The sequence below is a fragment of the Kogia breviceps genome, chromosome 10 (assembly GCF_026419965.1).
Source record: "Kogia breviceps isolate mKogBre1 chromosome 10, mKogBre1 haplotype 1, whole genome shotgun sequence".
NCBI lineage: Eukaryota > Metazoa > Chordata > Mammalia > Artiodactyla > Physeteridae > Kogia > Kogia breviceps.
The window spans coordinates 51,933,146-51,949,573 of NC_081319.1; the positions used below are offsets into that span (position 1 = coordinate 51,933,146).

At 37.6% G+C, this 16,428-nt stretch overlaps 1 long non-coding RNA gene across 1 annotated transcript in view; it reads left to right on the forward strand.

Moving 5' to 3' along the window:
• LOC136791994 (uncharacterized) overlaps positions 1-10,896 on the forward strand; it is a 75,533-nt gene extending 64,637 nt beyond the window's left edge. Inside the window, exon 3 of the long non-coding RNA XR_010835012.1 lies at positions 10,192-10,896. This is a non-coding gene — a long non-coding RNA (uncharacterized lncRNA). The remainder of the gene's footprint in view (positions 1-10,191) is intronic.
• Positions 10,897-16,428: the final 5,532 nt, after the last annotated feature.

The window sequence follows — 16,428 nt, forward strand, 5'->3', positions numbered from 1 at the left end:
ACTCAGGCACAACTAGGGAACCTACCAGGCACCAATGGGAGATGATGGACACCTAAGGGGATGGGAGGACCCCCCAGCAACCAGCTTGCAGGATCTTGGTTCCCAGGCTGGAGGTGGGGTCCAAGCGCCTGCGGTGGGAACTCCAAGTCCAAACCGCTGGACTAACAGAGAACCTCAGAACCCAGGGAATATTAATCAGAGTGAGGCCTCCCAGAGGTCCTCATCTCAGCACCAAGACCCGGCTCTATCCAACTGCCTGCAAACTCCAGTGCTGGTAGTCTCAGGCCAAACAACCAGTAAGACAGGAATACAGCCCTACACATTAAAAAAAAAAAAAAAAAAGTAAAACAAACAAAAAATATATTACAGATGAAGGAGCAAGGTAAAAACCTACAAGACCAAATAAATGAAGACAAAATAGGCAACTTACCTGAAAAAGAATTCAGACTAATGAGAGTAAACATGATCCAAAATCTTGGAAATGGAGAAAATACAAGAAACATTTAACAAGGATCTAGAAGAACTAAAGAGCAAATGAACGGTGATGAACAACACAATAACTGAAATTAAAAATAGTCTAGAAGAAAACAATAGCAAAATAACTGAGACAGAGGAACACATAAGTGACCTGAAAGATAAAATAGTGGAAATAACTGCCAGGGAGTAGAATAAAGAAAAAAGAATGAAAAGAATTGACGACAGTCTCAGAGACCCCTGGGACACCATTAAATGCACCAGCATTCAATTATAGGGGTCCCAGAAGAAGAAGAGAAAAAAAAAAGGGTCTGACAAAATATTTGAAGAGATTATAGTTGAAATTTCCCTTACATGGGAAAGGAAATAGTCAATCAAGTCCAGGAAGCACAGAGAGTCCCATACAGGATAAACACAAAGAGAAACACACTGAGACACATTAATCAAACTATCAAAAATTAAATACAAAGAAAAAATATTAAAAGCAGTAAAGAAAAAGCAACAAATAGCATACAAGGGAATCCCCATAAGGTTAACAGCTGATCTTTCAGCAGAAACTCTGGAAACCAGAATGGAGTGGTAGGACATATTTAAAGCAATGAAAGGGAAAAACCTACAAGCAAGATTACTCTACCCAGCAAGAATCTCATTCAGATTTGATGGAGAAATTAAAACCGTTACAGAAAAGCAAAAGTTAAGAGAATTCAGTACCACCAAACCAGCTTTACAACAAATGCTAAAGGAACTTCTCTAGGCAGGAAACACAAGAGAAGGAAAAGACCAACATTAACAAACCCAAAATAATTAAGAAAATGGTAATAGGAGCATACATATTGATAATTACCTTAAATGTAATAGGATTACATGCTCCAATCAAAAGACATAGACAGGCTGCATGGATACAAAAACAAGACCTGTATACATGCTGCCTACTAGAGACCCACTTCAGACCTAGGGACACATACAGACTGAAAGTGAGGGGATGGAAAAAGGTATTCCATGCAAATGGAAATTGAAAGAAAGCTGGAGTAGCAATTCCCATATCAGACTAAATAGAATTTAAAATAAAGACTATTACAAGAAACAAAGAAGGACACTACATAATGATTGAGGGATCAATCAAAGAAGAAGATATAACAATGGTAAATATTTATGCACCCAAAATAGGAGCTCCTCAATACATAAGGCAAATGCTAACAGCCATAAAAGGGGAAATCAACAGTAACACAATAATAGTAGGGGACTTTAACACCCCATTTTCATCAATGGACAGGTCATCCAAAAAGAAAATAAATAAGGAAACACAAGCTTTAAATGACACATTAAACAAGATGGACTTAATTGATACTCATAGGACACTCCATCTGAAAACAACAGAATACACTTTCTTCTCAAGTGCTCATGGAACATTCTCCAGGATACATCATATCTTGGGTCACAAATCAAGCCTTGGTAAATTTAAGAAAATTGAAATTGTATCAAGTATCTTTTCTGACAACAATGCTATGATATCAATTACAATTAGATATCAATTACAGGAGGAAAAACTGTAAAAAATACAAACACATGGAGGTGAAACAATATGCTATTAAATAACCAAGAGATCACTGAAGAAATCAATGAGGAAATAAAAAAATACCTAGAAACAAATGACAACGAAAACACGACGACCCAAAACCTATGGGATGCAGCAAAAGCAGTTGTAAGAGGGAAGTTTATAGCAATACAAGCCTACCTCAAGAAACAAGAAAAATCTCAAATAAACAATCTAACCTTACACCTTAAGGAACTAGAGAAAGAAGAACAAACAAAACCCAAAGTTAGTAGAAGGGAAAAAATCGTAAAGATCAGAGCAGAAATAAATGAAATAGAAACAAAGAAAACAATAGCAAAGATCAATAAAACTAAAAGCTGGTTCTTTGAGAAGATAAACAAAATTGATAAACCATTAGCCAGACTCATCAAGAAAAAAAGGGAGAAGACTTAAATTGACAGAATTAGAAATGAAAAAAGAGAAGTAACAACTGACACTGCAGAAATACAAAGGATCATGAGAAATTACTACAAGTAACTATATGCCAATAAGATGGACAACCTGGAAGAAATGGACAAATTCTTAGAAAAGCACAATCTTCAGGGACTGAACCAGGAAGAAACAGAAAATATAAACAGACCAATCACAAGCACTGAAATTGAAACTGTGATTAGAAATCTTCCAACAAACAAAATCCCAAGACCAGATGGCTTCACAGGCAAATTCTATCAAACATTTAGAGAAGAGCTAACACCTATCCTTCTCAAACTCTTCTAAAGTATAGCAGAAGGAGGAACACTCCCAAACACATTCTATAAGGTCACCATCACCTTGATACCAAAACCAGAGAAAGATGTCACAAAAAAAGAAAACTACAGGCCAATGTCACTGATGAACAAGATGCAAAAATCCTCAACAAAATACTAGCACACAGAATCCAACAGCACATTAAAAGGATCATACACCATGATCAAGGGGAGTTTATCCCAGGAATACAAGGATTCTTCAATATATGCAAATCAATCAATGTGATACACCATATCAACAAACTGAAGGAGAAAAACCATATGATCATCTCAATAGATGCAGAAAAAGCTTTTGACAAAATTCAATACCCATTTATGATAAAAACTCTCCAGAAAGTAGGCATAGAGGGAACCCACCTCAACATAATAAAGGTCATATATGACAAACCCACAGCCAACATAATTCTCAATGGTGAAAAACTGAAACCATTTCCTCTAAGATCAGGAACAAGACAAGGTTGCCCACTCTCACCACTATTATTCAACATAGTTTTGGAAGTTTTAGCCACAGCAATCAGAGAAGAAAAAGAAATAAAAGGAATCCAAATCAGAAAAGAAGTAAAACTGTCACTGTTTGCAGATGACATAGTACTATACATAGAGAATCCTAAAGTTGCTACCAGAAAACTACTAGAGCTAATCAATGAATTTGGTAGAGTAGCAGGATACAAAATTAAGGCACAGAAATTTCTTGCATTCCTATACACTAATCATGAAAAATCTGAAATACAAATTAAGGAAACACTCCCATTTACCATTGCAACAAAAAGAATAAAATACCTAGGAATAGACCTACCTAAGGTGACAAAAGACCTGTATGCAGAAAACTATAAGACACTGATGAAAGAAATTAAAGATGATACAAACAGATGGAGAGGTATAGCATGTTCTTGGATTGGAAGAATCAATACTGTGAAAATGACTATACTACCCAAAGCAGCCTACAGATTCAATTCAATCGCTATCCAACTACCAATGGCATTTTTCACAGAACTAGAACAAAAAATTTCACAACTTGTATGGAAACACAAAAGACCCCTAATATCCAAAGCAATCTTGAGAAAGAACAGTGGAGCTGGAAGAATCAGGCTCCCTGACTTCAGACTATACTACAAAGCTAGAGTAACCAAGACAGTATGGTATTGGCACAAAAACAGAACTATAGATCAATGGAACAGGATAGAAAGCCCAGAGATAAACCCATGCACACAAAGATAAGGTGATATGGTTACCTTATCTTTGATAAAGGAGGCAAGAGTATACAATGGAGAAAAGACAACCTCTTTAATAAGTGGTGCTGGGAAAACTGGACAGCTACACATGAAAGAATGAAATTAGAACACTCCCTAACACCATACACAAAAATAAACTCAAAATCGATTAAAGACCTAAATGTAAGGCCAGACACTATAAAACTCTTAGAGGAAAACATAGGCAGAACTCTATGACATGCATCACAGCAAGATCCTTTTTGACCCACCTACTAGAGAAATGGAAATAAAAACAAAAATAAACAAATTGGACCTAATGAAACTTCAAAGCTTTTGCACAGCCAAGGAAACCATAAACAAGACAAAAAGGCAGCACTCTGAATGGGAGAAAATATTTGCAAACGAAGCAACTGACAGAGGATTAATTTCCAAAATATACAAGCAGCTCATGCAGCTCAATATAAAAAAAAAAAAAACCACAACCCAATCCAAAAATGGGCAGAAGATCTAAATAGAAATTTCTCCGAAGAAGAGATACAGATTGCCAACAAACACATGAAAAGATGCTCAACATCACTAATCATTAGAGAAATGCAAATCAAAACTACAATGAGGTATCACCTCACACCAGTCAGAATGGCCATCATAAAAATTCTACAAACAATAAATGCTGGAGATGGTGTGGAGAAAAGGGAATCCTCTTGCAGTGTTGGTGGGAAAGTAAGTTGATACAGCCACTATGGAGAACAGTATGGAGGTTCCTTAAAAAACTAAAAAGAGAACTACCATATGACCCAGCAATCCCACTACTGGGCATATACCGTGAGAAAACCATAATTCAAAAAGAGTCATGTACCACAATGTTCATGCAGCACTATTTACAACAGCCAGGACATGGAAGCAACCTAAGTGTCCATTGATGGATGAATGGATAAAGAAGATGTGGCACATATATACAATGGAATATTACTCAGCCATAAAAAGAAACAAAATTGAGTTATTTGTAGTGAGGTTGATGGGCCTAGAGTCTATCATACAGAGTGAAGTAAGTCAGAAAGAGAAAAACAAATACTATATGCTAACACATATATATGGAATCTAAAAAAAAATGGTTCTTATGAACCTAGGGGCAGGACAGGAATAAAGTCACAGACATAGAGGACTTGAGAATACAGGGAGGGGGAAGGGTAAGTTGGGACGAAGTGAGAGAGTTGCACTGACATATATACACTACCAAATGTAAGATAGCTAGCTAGTGGGAAGAAGCTGCATAGCACAGGGAGATCATCTTGGTGCTTTGTGACCACCTAGAAGGGTGTGATAGGGAGGGTGGGAGGGAGACACAAGAGGGAGGAGATATGGAGATACATGTATATGTATAGCTGATTCACTTTGTTATAAAGCAGAAACTAACACAACATTGTAAAGCAATTATACTCCAGTAAAGATGTTAAAAAAAAAAAAAAAGGAGAGAAAAACTGAAAAGAGAAAATCAACTCAAAGCAGCTGAAGCCAAGAAGGAATTTATAGTTTAGTAAGTTTAAAGTCCAGGGTTGCAGCTGGCTTCATCTGTGGCTGTTTCCAGGGGTCAAATGATCACGTTGCCCACTTCTAGGGAAGGATCTTTCCACATGGCAATCAAAATGGTGGTCATGATGAATTGTACAAATTGAAAAGTGTTCATTTTCCCTGTTACCTCTAGCAGAGACGGACCAGCTTTGCTCAAATCCATCTCTCATTCAATCACTGTGACCACATGGGTAGGATGCAGTAAGTGATTACACCTTGATCAAGTGCCACACCCACATCTGGGAAGAAAGGAGCCTGTCACTCCACGTCTCATACACCAATGCTTCCTGTTTTCCCAGCACTATAAAGTTTCCCATACACAGAACTGTAAGTGCTAAAACTGAGTCAGGGCAAACAAAAACAGTTGGTCCGTCTTCCCCATCACCCCAAAGAAAAGTGGTTGCAACCCACAGGTGGATGGGAAAGGGTATTAGGCAGATCAAATGTATAGGTACCTACCACAGTGCACCACAGGGTTGAATTGCTTTGGTGTATGGGCAGATGGAACTCATTTCTGATCATTCCAGCTCCCTTATTCTCTTAAGACAGGGGTCCCCAACCCCCGGGCTGTGGACAGAAGCAGTCTGCGACCTGTTAAGAACCGAGCCGCACAGCAGGTGAGTGGCAGGCAAGAGCGAAGCTTCATCTGCGGCTCCCCATTGCTTGCATTATCGCCTGAACACACTCCTTCCCCAAACACCGCTGCCTCGTCCATGGAAAGAATGTCTTCCATGAAACTCGTCCCTGGTGCCAAAAAGGTTGGGGATCACTGTCTTAAGATATTTACTTATCAAAAGACTTTTTTTCAGTCACTGAAGAAAGCTGTCTGATGATTTTTAGTTCACTGTCAATCTTTAAAATCTAACGTAGGGACTTCCCTGGCGGTCCAGTGGTTAAGACTTCCCACTTCCACTGCAAGGGGTGCGGGTTCGATCCCTGGTCGGGGAACCAAGATCCCACATGCCAGTGGGGCATGGCAAAAAAAAAAAAAAAAAAATTAAAAGTAAGTAAATAAATAAATATAAAAAATCTAATGTAAATGAACCAGAAGTCTCAAACAACTCAGTTCCACCATGAACTCTCCTAACTCAGACTTTATTTTTGCTCCAGTAGTCTTGTCACATGCAGTGAAAATATTAGCTTTACTTTGTAATTGTCATTTGAGCGTTTAGCTTTTAAAATGCAAATTATTCATCTTTGTGAGCCACTTTTATTGATAAGGTGCACTTATAATGAATTCATTCATTTAATCCAAGTTTTACTCTTTGCCATGGCATTTTCTTTCTTTATTTTTTTATAAACAAAAATAACAATTCAATATTAAGTCAGAAAACTTTGACCAGCTGCTAATCCTGACTAAGCCAGTGTGCATCTGCATAGTAAAGAAAGCTTTCAAAATCAACATGTTCATTATAAATTTTATTCAAAAGAAGAAATGATCAAACCACTATTTTTTTAAAGCAACGTTTACTTCTTTACTAGCCCTTGAAAAAAATACAAAAACAGATTATTTGCAAAAACGTGTTTTTGTAGCAGGAGGCTTGATGTGGGTTACCACTTCTGGAGTTCTGTCCATAATATATTTGGCTTCATCTCTGCATATTCCCATACTTTTATTTCCAGAAAGTGCTGTGTGGTATTTGGTTGAAAATATTTTCATCAGTTATTTTATCAACACACATCTTCACAGACATCACCATTACAAATATAATAAACAATTTCCTAATTAATAACAACCGTGCATTCACTCAACTATAGGAGAAAGAACTGGATTACATATGACTTTTTAAAAAATCATACTCAGGTGTGTTTATTAACTGTGCTATTTTTATAAGAACACATTTTCCAGATTGGCAACCTCTTTTGACCTAAACAGATTTGGAAATATCTACCATGTAGCATGTCACCAATTTTTCATATTTTTAAAATAAACATCAGTTTCCAAGGTAATTAAAAAGTCAGTCTGGGAGCTTTATGAAATTTTTAATTGATGTGTGAATTTTATTGTAATGTTGTAGTCAGGGCTTCTTTCTCTATGGTTAAAAAAAGTTTGCAAATTTGATTTTTAAATGTCACTTCAAATATAATGGTTCCAGGCAATTATTACTCAGTTTTCTCAAAAACCAGATACAAACCTTCAGTCTCATTCACGCATCCACAATAATAGAAATTTGTATTAAACATCTGATTATATCTGTCTACATTTTAGATGGATTTTGGCTTGTTAAAATGATGACTGGAATACATCACCGTCAAAATAAGTACAGGGAAATTTGGGTAGTTGTGAGCTGTCAGTAACTTCAATAATTTCAGGTTTTTCTGAATTTCTCCTGTTCTCACTGTTTCAAACTTACTATTAAAACTTACTCCTTTTCACTATGGATTCCTGTTCCCATTTGAAAATACAATTATCAATTTTTTAAAGTATTACAATTAAAGATAGTGTGGTATCAGCTTCCAGAATAATCCCCATTCTTGCCTTCACTTTTCATGGCCTAGTACTGTCCCCTCCCACATCTCTGTAAATAATAAGACTATTGGAGAAATGATGGTGTGTGACTTCTGAGATGAGGCCATAAAAGACATTGTCGCTTTCTCCGTTGTCTTGGATCTCTGACTTTGGAAAAAGTCTGCTGCCATGTCATGAAGACAATCAAGCAGCCCTATGGAGAAATTAATGCAGTGAGGAGCTGAGGCCTCCTGCCCACAACTATGGGCATGAGCCACCTCGAAGGGAGATTCTCCAACCCTGTCAAGGCTTCAGATGACAGCAGCCCTGGCTGACGTCTTAAATGCAGCTTCCTGAAAGAGCCTGAGCAAAGACATACAGCTAAGCTGCTCTCAAATTCCTGGCCACCAGAATCTGTGAGATTATGAATATATATTGTTGCTTTCAACCATTAAATTGAGGTAATTTGTTACTCAGTACGTAATAACTAGTAATAACTAGTAAAGACAATCAGGCAGAAACCGGAGTTTCAGAACACAAAATTTGGGGTGCTTTTTTTCTTAGAAAATTCACTGCTAAATGAAATGAAAAAGTGCCACTTGTAACAAAATATCCAGTCAGAAGCAATTGAGCAGGAATTGATTTTATGGGAGTTAGTAGATCTTTTTTCTTTTTTTTTTTTATCACACAAAAAATTAAAGACAGTCTTATAAGGTGGGAAATTTATTTTTGAAAATACTGGCTGGGTATATCCTTGTGGACTGGGCAAGAAGTCTCACATTAATGCAATGTCTCCCAGCGATATTTTCAGGGCTTTCTTACCACAGGCTAACTCACCTTTGATATATTGGGCAGGAAAACATCACTGGACACCATGATAATATCAAGCCACCAAAATTTCCTATGATTTATTACACATAAAATTTTACATTTGTCCAGGTTTTTATGAAAATAAGATTGGCTGCCATGAAAAAGTGGGATATTGTTTATTTTCCTTATTGAATGTATGTGACAAAACCTTTTTAGGGCTTAAAAATTCTGACAAGAACTCCTCCATATAGGTCCCAGGAACCAGCCAAACTGGCCCGGCCATGATTGCTGAGCTCAGCCTGGCATTTCCTGCCTCTACATCCAGATTCCTTCTTGCCCCTGGGTTCCCTTCTCTGCTTCTCCTTGATGAAATCACATCCATACTCCCACTCACCTCATTTGCTCCTATCTTTAAAAGTGTCTCTTAAATCTGCCATGTGAGAATAATATTTCCCACCTCGGACCATACCCATTTATGACTATTCCCACATTTACCATGGTAACATATATATTTTTGGAGTTGAAAGTTTGGAGTTAAATTCTTCTCCCCAAGAAGCATTTAAGTTCCTTCTGGATTTGAGTTATCCCTTAGAGAACTTAACTCAAATTCTTAAAAATGGTAGGAAAACCAAAGGTATTTCCCATTTGAAGTATTACATAAATAAGTCCTTCTGTACCCCAGGGTCATAGTGGGAAGTTAGGAGAATTGAAACCATTGGTGGTACAGTTGGGTAGAGCCTTCCTAATAGGCAGGGTGATGGAAACTCTGTAACTCTCAATTCATCTGGAAACTGATCCCCATTTTAACTCTTAGCCCCTTTCTTCAACAAAGGATTCTGCTCATTGGGAATCCACTTTTGACTTTCTTATATTGGAAATTTATGAGAAAATATTTACTCATAGAAATAATTTTACAACAAATATTGCTGGGACAGGTAGGTCTATTTCATCATTAATTTCCAGAGCAACCTGTGAAGTTTTGTCTGATCTTTTTAGCTGGACTTCCTTAATACTTGTGTTTCATTTGTCTAGGGGTTAATTGTTTGCCACCTAATGTTGTTTTTCAAATATTTACTACATTGATGGAATCTTTTTTAAAAAAAATTTTACTGAAGTATAGTTGATTTACAATGTTGTGTTAATTTCTGCCGTACAGCAAAGTGATTCAGTTATACATATATATATATTCTTTTTCATATATTTTCTTTTTGTATCCACTTCTCAATGGATTTCATTTGATTTTTACCAAAAAATGAAAAAAAAGTCTTTGTGGTGGGTGATGGCATTTGATTTTACCCTACTTACAAGCTAATAACTTGGTCTTTTGCTGTTTCATAGATGCTAACAGAAGACCCAAGACTTCTGGGTCAGAGACAAAGGCCTTTTCTACTCATGGCAAAATACACAGTGTAAGCTTCATGTTTGCAACGGTTCCCCTTTGCCTCCCAAATTTCATGGGGTTGTGTTACAGAAGAGAAACAGAAGCTGAAGAATCCTCCATTTTAGAGCAAGCACTAAGTAAACCTGTTTTTTGTCTTGGAGGGAGACATTATTTCATCCCTCAAGGTTGCTCACTGAAAACATACATGATAAAGAGAGGCCACGAGACAAGCTGGTACCTGGGACCTGGGACCCATTACTGCAGCGCTTGCACCTGGACAAATGTCTTCCTGAGCAACAAAATACAGAGAAACTGTGAGGGACTAAAAATAACTGTGCCCATGTGCAACTGGGGCAAATTATAGACAATCAGATACAAAAAGACCAAAAACCCAACTGCCACTTCTGAAGAGCCAGGAGTAAAAACAGTGTGTTGGGAGCAAAAGCAGGGTACTGCACATGCCCCCTGCACACAACACCACCAAAGGGGTGGGCAGACCACCTAAGCCAACCCTCCAGCCCGACCCATGACATACCCCTACCCTCACCCCATATAAAGAACCTGCTCGCCCCCCTGGGGGAATGAGCAAGGGCACCTGTTACTTGTTTTTCTCCCTCCTGCTGCAGCAGGGGCCCCAATAAAGCCTTGCCTGATTTCTTGTATGGCCTCTGATCAATTTCTGTTGATTAAGGAAGGCCAAGAACCCTGGTTGGTAACAGTTAGGGCCTTGCTTTCTTGGCATACCCAATAAGACATATGTGAGACTTACGTAGGAGCCTCTCACCCTACAGTCATTACTGATTTCCTTTATTTATTTATTTATGACTGCAGCACGTGACTTGCGGGATCTTAGTTCCCTGACCAGGGATTGAACCCAAGCCCTGGCAATGAAAGCACCGAGTCCTAACCACTGGGCCACCAGGGAATTCCCCCTAATTTCCTTTATTTCGACTGAAACACTGGAGCTCAGAGAAGTTAACAGATAACTTAGGTTTACACAGCTAGTCATATCAGAACTTGAGTTTTCTAATTCTAAACTGGTGCTATTTTCAATAGACCTGCACTGTCTAATATATAAAACATTTTAATAACAATTTTCATTTTGATCACAGTTCTAAATAACATTTGAATATTAATAAAATATTAAATATAATAAATAAAATTATTAAATATACAATGTAAAAGAACATCACCTATAACTTTATTCAGTCTTGTTTTAAAACATCATTAAATAAAATTTGAAATATATATATTACTAAATATAACTTCACTTTTTTCTTTTTACTTTTCAAACTGTGGCTACTAGAAAAAAATTAATTACATATATTAATATTTTATGGTCACATATGTATTATATTTCTATTGGATAGCCCTGCAATAGACTATAACTCTTTTATCCCTTATTTTCCTTTTAATTCTCTAGTCTTAACTTTTTTCCCCCACTTTTTATTAGTTTTAACATACATATAGTAAATACACCATGTACTAGTGTTAAGTGCACAACTTGTTGAATTGATACCTATGCATATACTGCAATGATCACTACTCAGGTCAAGATATAGAACATGTCCATCACTGAAGAAAGTTCTCTCAGGCCCTAGTCAATTTCCTAGTCAATACCCACCGACTCCCATTCTTTGTGATAACTCACCTCTTCTAATTTTTATCACCATCAGTAAGTTTTCCCTGTATTAGAACTTTACGTAAACAGCATCACAGAGTATATATTCTTTTGGGTCTGATTTCTTGTGCCCAACATGGTGTTTTTGAGATTCATCCTCATTGTTGAGTGTATCAGTAGTTTGTTTTTTATTGCCTTATAGAATTCTATTGTATGGCTATATACCACAGTCATCTATTTTCCAGTTGGTGGATGTTTGGGATGTTTCCAGTTTGGGCTATTATGAATAACGCTGCTCTGAACACTCGGTACATATCCCTCTTAACCTTTGAGGAGAGATTGTGATCTATCTTTGGTGAGCCACCCAATGCCCCCACTCTGCCACTCTAGTACCTAACACAATGCCCTTCTTGATGGATATTTATTGGAAGTATGGTTTCAAACTAGCAGTGTCATGATTTGTCTGTCAGTCTCCATGTGGAAAATAAAGTCCAGTGTCAGAAGAAAGTCGACTCAAAGTTTCCACTATTATCATAAATAATGAACAAATAGGTCAGGAAGTCGGTCTCCTGTATTTAAATGATCTATTTCAGTCTAGTTGCCGTTAAAAATAGACTTGTGCTCCCAGTTACATTTAGTGACTGATTACAAAAGAATGTAGATGTTTCTTATGCTGTTTTTTTTGCGGAGCACAGGCTCCGGACGCGCAGGCCTAGCGGCCATGGCTCACGGGCCCAGTCGCTCCGCGGGCTCCGCGGCATGTGGGATCTTCCCGGACCAGGGCACGAACCCGTGTCCCCTGCATCGGCAGGCGGATTCTCAACCACTGCGCCACCAGGGAAGCCCTCTTATGCTGTTTTTTCCCCTAATATTTCTACCCATTTTGTGTGTCTCCTTGCTCTTTTCAACAGCAGTTCAGAGAAAAGCAGGTTCTCAGTGGAAATACTCTATGGATATCCAAAGAAAGACTGTGTTATATTGATACAAGGAGTGTTATTATTTTGGTAGTAAATTCCAAACTTTTCTGTTTGTTTTGTTTTCTTTAAAATTATCTATTTGGGAGAAGCCAGACATCCAGTGTTTAAATCATGAATCTGAAATCATGAGTGAGGCTGGAGACTTAATCTCTGAGCCTTAGTTTTCTCATCTTTAAAATGGGGATGTAATACCTTCCACATAGGGTTGCTTGGAGGATTAAAAGACCTAACATGTGTCAAGCTGAGGTCTTCAGGCAATGGCGTTTGTGAAGTCCAGTTCTCACTGGACCCACACCTTCTTCCTTTATGAGCTGCTATTTTCATTTCCTGTTCTCTTTGTCTCTCTGATAACTTGGGCATCGTCAGATATCTGTCTGCCAAGATTCCTAAATTGTGTGCTCAGGTACCCCAGGGTGCTGCCATAAACTCAACAAGAGCCTTCCAGGATACCTTGAATTTTAAAAGGAAACGGTGATATTTGGCATCTGTCCTTCATGGAGTGAACTACTAGCTCCAAGGAGTTAGAAGTTTCAACATTAGATGTGGTACATTTCTTTCATTGATGCCATTTTTGCAAGGCTGTGTTTTCTGTGGTTGCTGTGATAAAAAGCCAGTGCTACATGAGAAGCAATGTACCACAGGCAGTGTCCAGTCTGATTCCCAGGTTTGAGAAATTGTGCAGTGTACCAACAGGTGCAGATATCTCATAAGTAAGTGTGCCTATTTAAGAACGAAATGAAAATGCACTTTTTTTCCCAAATGCCTACTAAGATGTTAGGATGTGAATACTTATTGTTTGGCTCTTACTATTCAGTAGATGTATTTCTTAGGTGTTTTTTTTGGTCTAAGGTTCTGTGAAAAATCACTGATACTAAAGTGCTGTGAACTAGAAGGCTTGAGAACTTTCTGTTCTAACAATATTTAACTGAGGACAGACAACAGTGCTATAGAGAAATAAGTAGATTTTGTAGTAGGTATGTAATGAAAATAACAATGTTAAATTTAAATAGTCAAGACTACATCTTGTAGATAAACATGTTATTCCTCAAAAAAACACTTTAAAAAATTTTATTGAAGTATAGTTGATTTACAATGTTGTGTTTAATTTCTGCTATACAGCAAAGTGACTCAGTTATACATATATATATTCTTTTTCATATTCTTTTCCATTATGGGTTATCACAGAATGTTGAATATCACAGAATGTTGAATCATGTGCTATTACAGTAGGACTTTGTTGTTTATCCATTCTATATATAATAGTTTGCATCTGCTAATTCCAAACTCCCAGTCCTTCCCTCCTCCACCCTCCCCTCCCCCTTGGCAACCACAAGTCTGTTTTTGTTTCGTAGATATGTTCAGTTGTGTCTTATTTTAGATTCCACATGTAAGTGTTATCATATAGTATTTCTCTTTCTCTTTCTGGCTTACTTTGCTTAGTATGATCATCTCTAGGTCCATCCATGTTGCTGCAAAGGGCATTATTTCATTCTTTTTAATGGGTGCGTAATATTCCATTGTATATACATATGTACCACATCTTCTTTATCCATTCATCTGTCAATGGACATTTAGGTTGTTTCCACATCTTGGCTGTTGTAAATAGTGCTGCTATGTACATAGGGGTGCATGTATCTTTTCTAATTATAGTTTTGTCTGGGTATATGCCCAGGAGTGGGATTGCTGGAGCATATGAAAAAAATCACTTCTTTAATTAGCTAATTCCGATATATTCTCAAAACTCAATTTATACATAAACCTCTCCAGGAAGCCTTCCCTGGTTTACACCTCTCCTAGCCCCATTCTCAGTGCCATCTAGATAAGAAGTCGCTCATATAGGCTTCCAAATACCTTCTGCTTACCCCATCCTCGCATCCTGGGAATGTTGATTTTCTTGTCTGTACTTAGGTTTGTTGTGGGTAGAGACCAGATATAAATGAACTTTGTATCTGTGGACCCTGGCACAGTGTGTAGCACATAACAAGCTTTCAGAAGATATTTGTCGATGAATTAATGAAACACACAGAGGGTATGCATAGGTAATAGTAACCAGTGTTACTAAACATTTCATAGGTACTTCCAACATTACTCAAATGCCATAATATTATTTTATAACGTGAAGACTATTTAGTTATCAATTTAAAGACCTTGAGATACACAAGTTCAGAAAGGTGAATGGAGACAACAGAGGGCTTAGGGCAGCAGTAACTTTTGGTCACAGGGACAGGTAGGGCTGAACCTAGAATCCAGAGCCTCCTACATTTTTTTCTATACCACATACTGCACCTGGTCCCTGGCAATTAGAAAACAAACTTCTTTGGATTGGACTCTTTTTTAATATTCTTCTGTAACCCTTATGAACAGAACCTTTAGACACTCAAGGAACAGTTACTACAGTTTACTTGATTGAGGCCTAATTGCAGGGAGATTACAGTCAATTAAAGATGGAAGAAACTTTACATTACAATACAAAGAGAAACAGAGAAATATAGAAAAAACCTCAGAGTAAACACAGAAGAGAGGTTTCTTTGAATTTGGAGAGTGTATCATTATTGTTTTTGTTATTATTTTCTTACTGTGAACATTTCAAACATTTCATTACATTCATTCACTTGTTCAACTTAAATTGAGTGCCCATTATTTGCCAAGCACCATCCAAGGGAAAATACAAATGATCTTGGAGCTTTCTGTGTAATAGAGGAGACAGATACATAAAATAAGTATTAAATTGTGGCTGGAAATAATTGGCAGGAAGCTAAACACAATGTGCATTTATTTTTTAAAAATTTTTATTTATTTATTTATTTATTTTAGGCCACACTGCAGGGCATGCGGGATCTTAGTTCCCCGACTAAGGATCAAACCAGCACCTCCTGCAGTGGAAGCACGGAGTCCTAACCATTGGACTGCCAGAGAAGTCCCCAATGTGCATTTAGAATGTATAATAGACCAGTTTACACACACTAAAATGGCTAAAACTAATTACCCAACCATACCAAATATTGTGGAGGATGTGGAGCAACTGGAACTTCCGAGTACTTCTGTTGGGAGTGTAATATGGTCCAGCCACTTTGGAAAACAGTTTGGCAGCTTCTTCTAAAGTTAAACATACACTTCTCATACGACCTAGTAATTCCAGTCCTTGGTATTTACCCAAGAGAAATGAAACCCTGTCTCTCTCTGCACAATGACTTGTACACTAATGGTTATAGCTGGTTACAGCTGGAAAACTGAAAAATGAAATAACTCAACTGTCTATAAACAGGTGACTGTGTCACGAACTGTGGTTCTTCCATATATGGAATACTACTCAGCAATAAAAAGGGATTACTGACACACCAACAGCACTGGATCAGCCTTAAAACGTATGCTAAAGAAAGAAAGAAGCCCGAGTCAATAAGAGTACAAACTGTGAAGTCACGTGAAATTAAAGGGCAGGGAAACCTATGCTACAGTTATAGAAATCCGATTAGAAATGCTTGGCAAGGCAGTGGTTATTGACTGGGATGTTCCTCGAACTTCCCAGGGTGATGAAAACGTGCTCCAACTTCTGTAGGATGGTAGCTCTTCACATTGGTGAATACATTTGCCAAAGC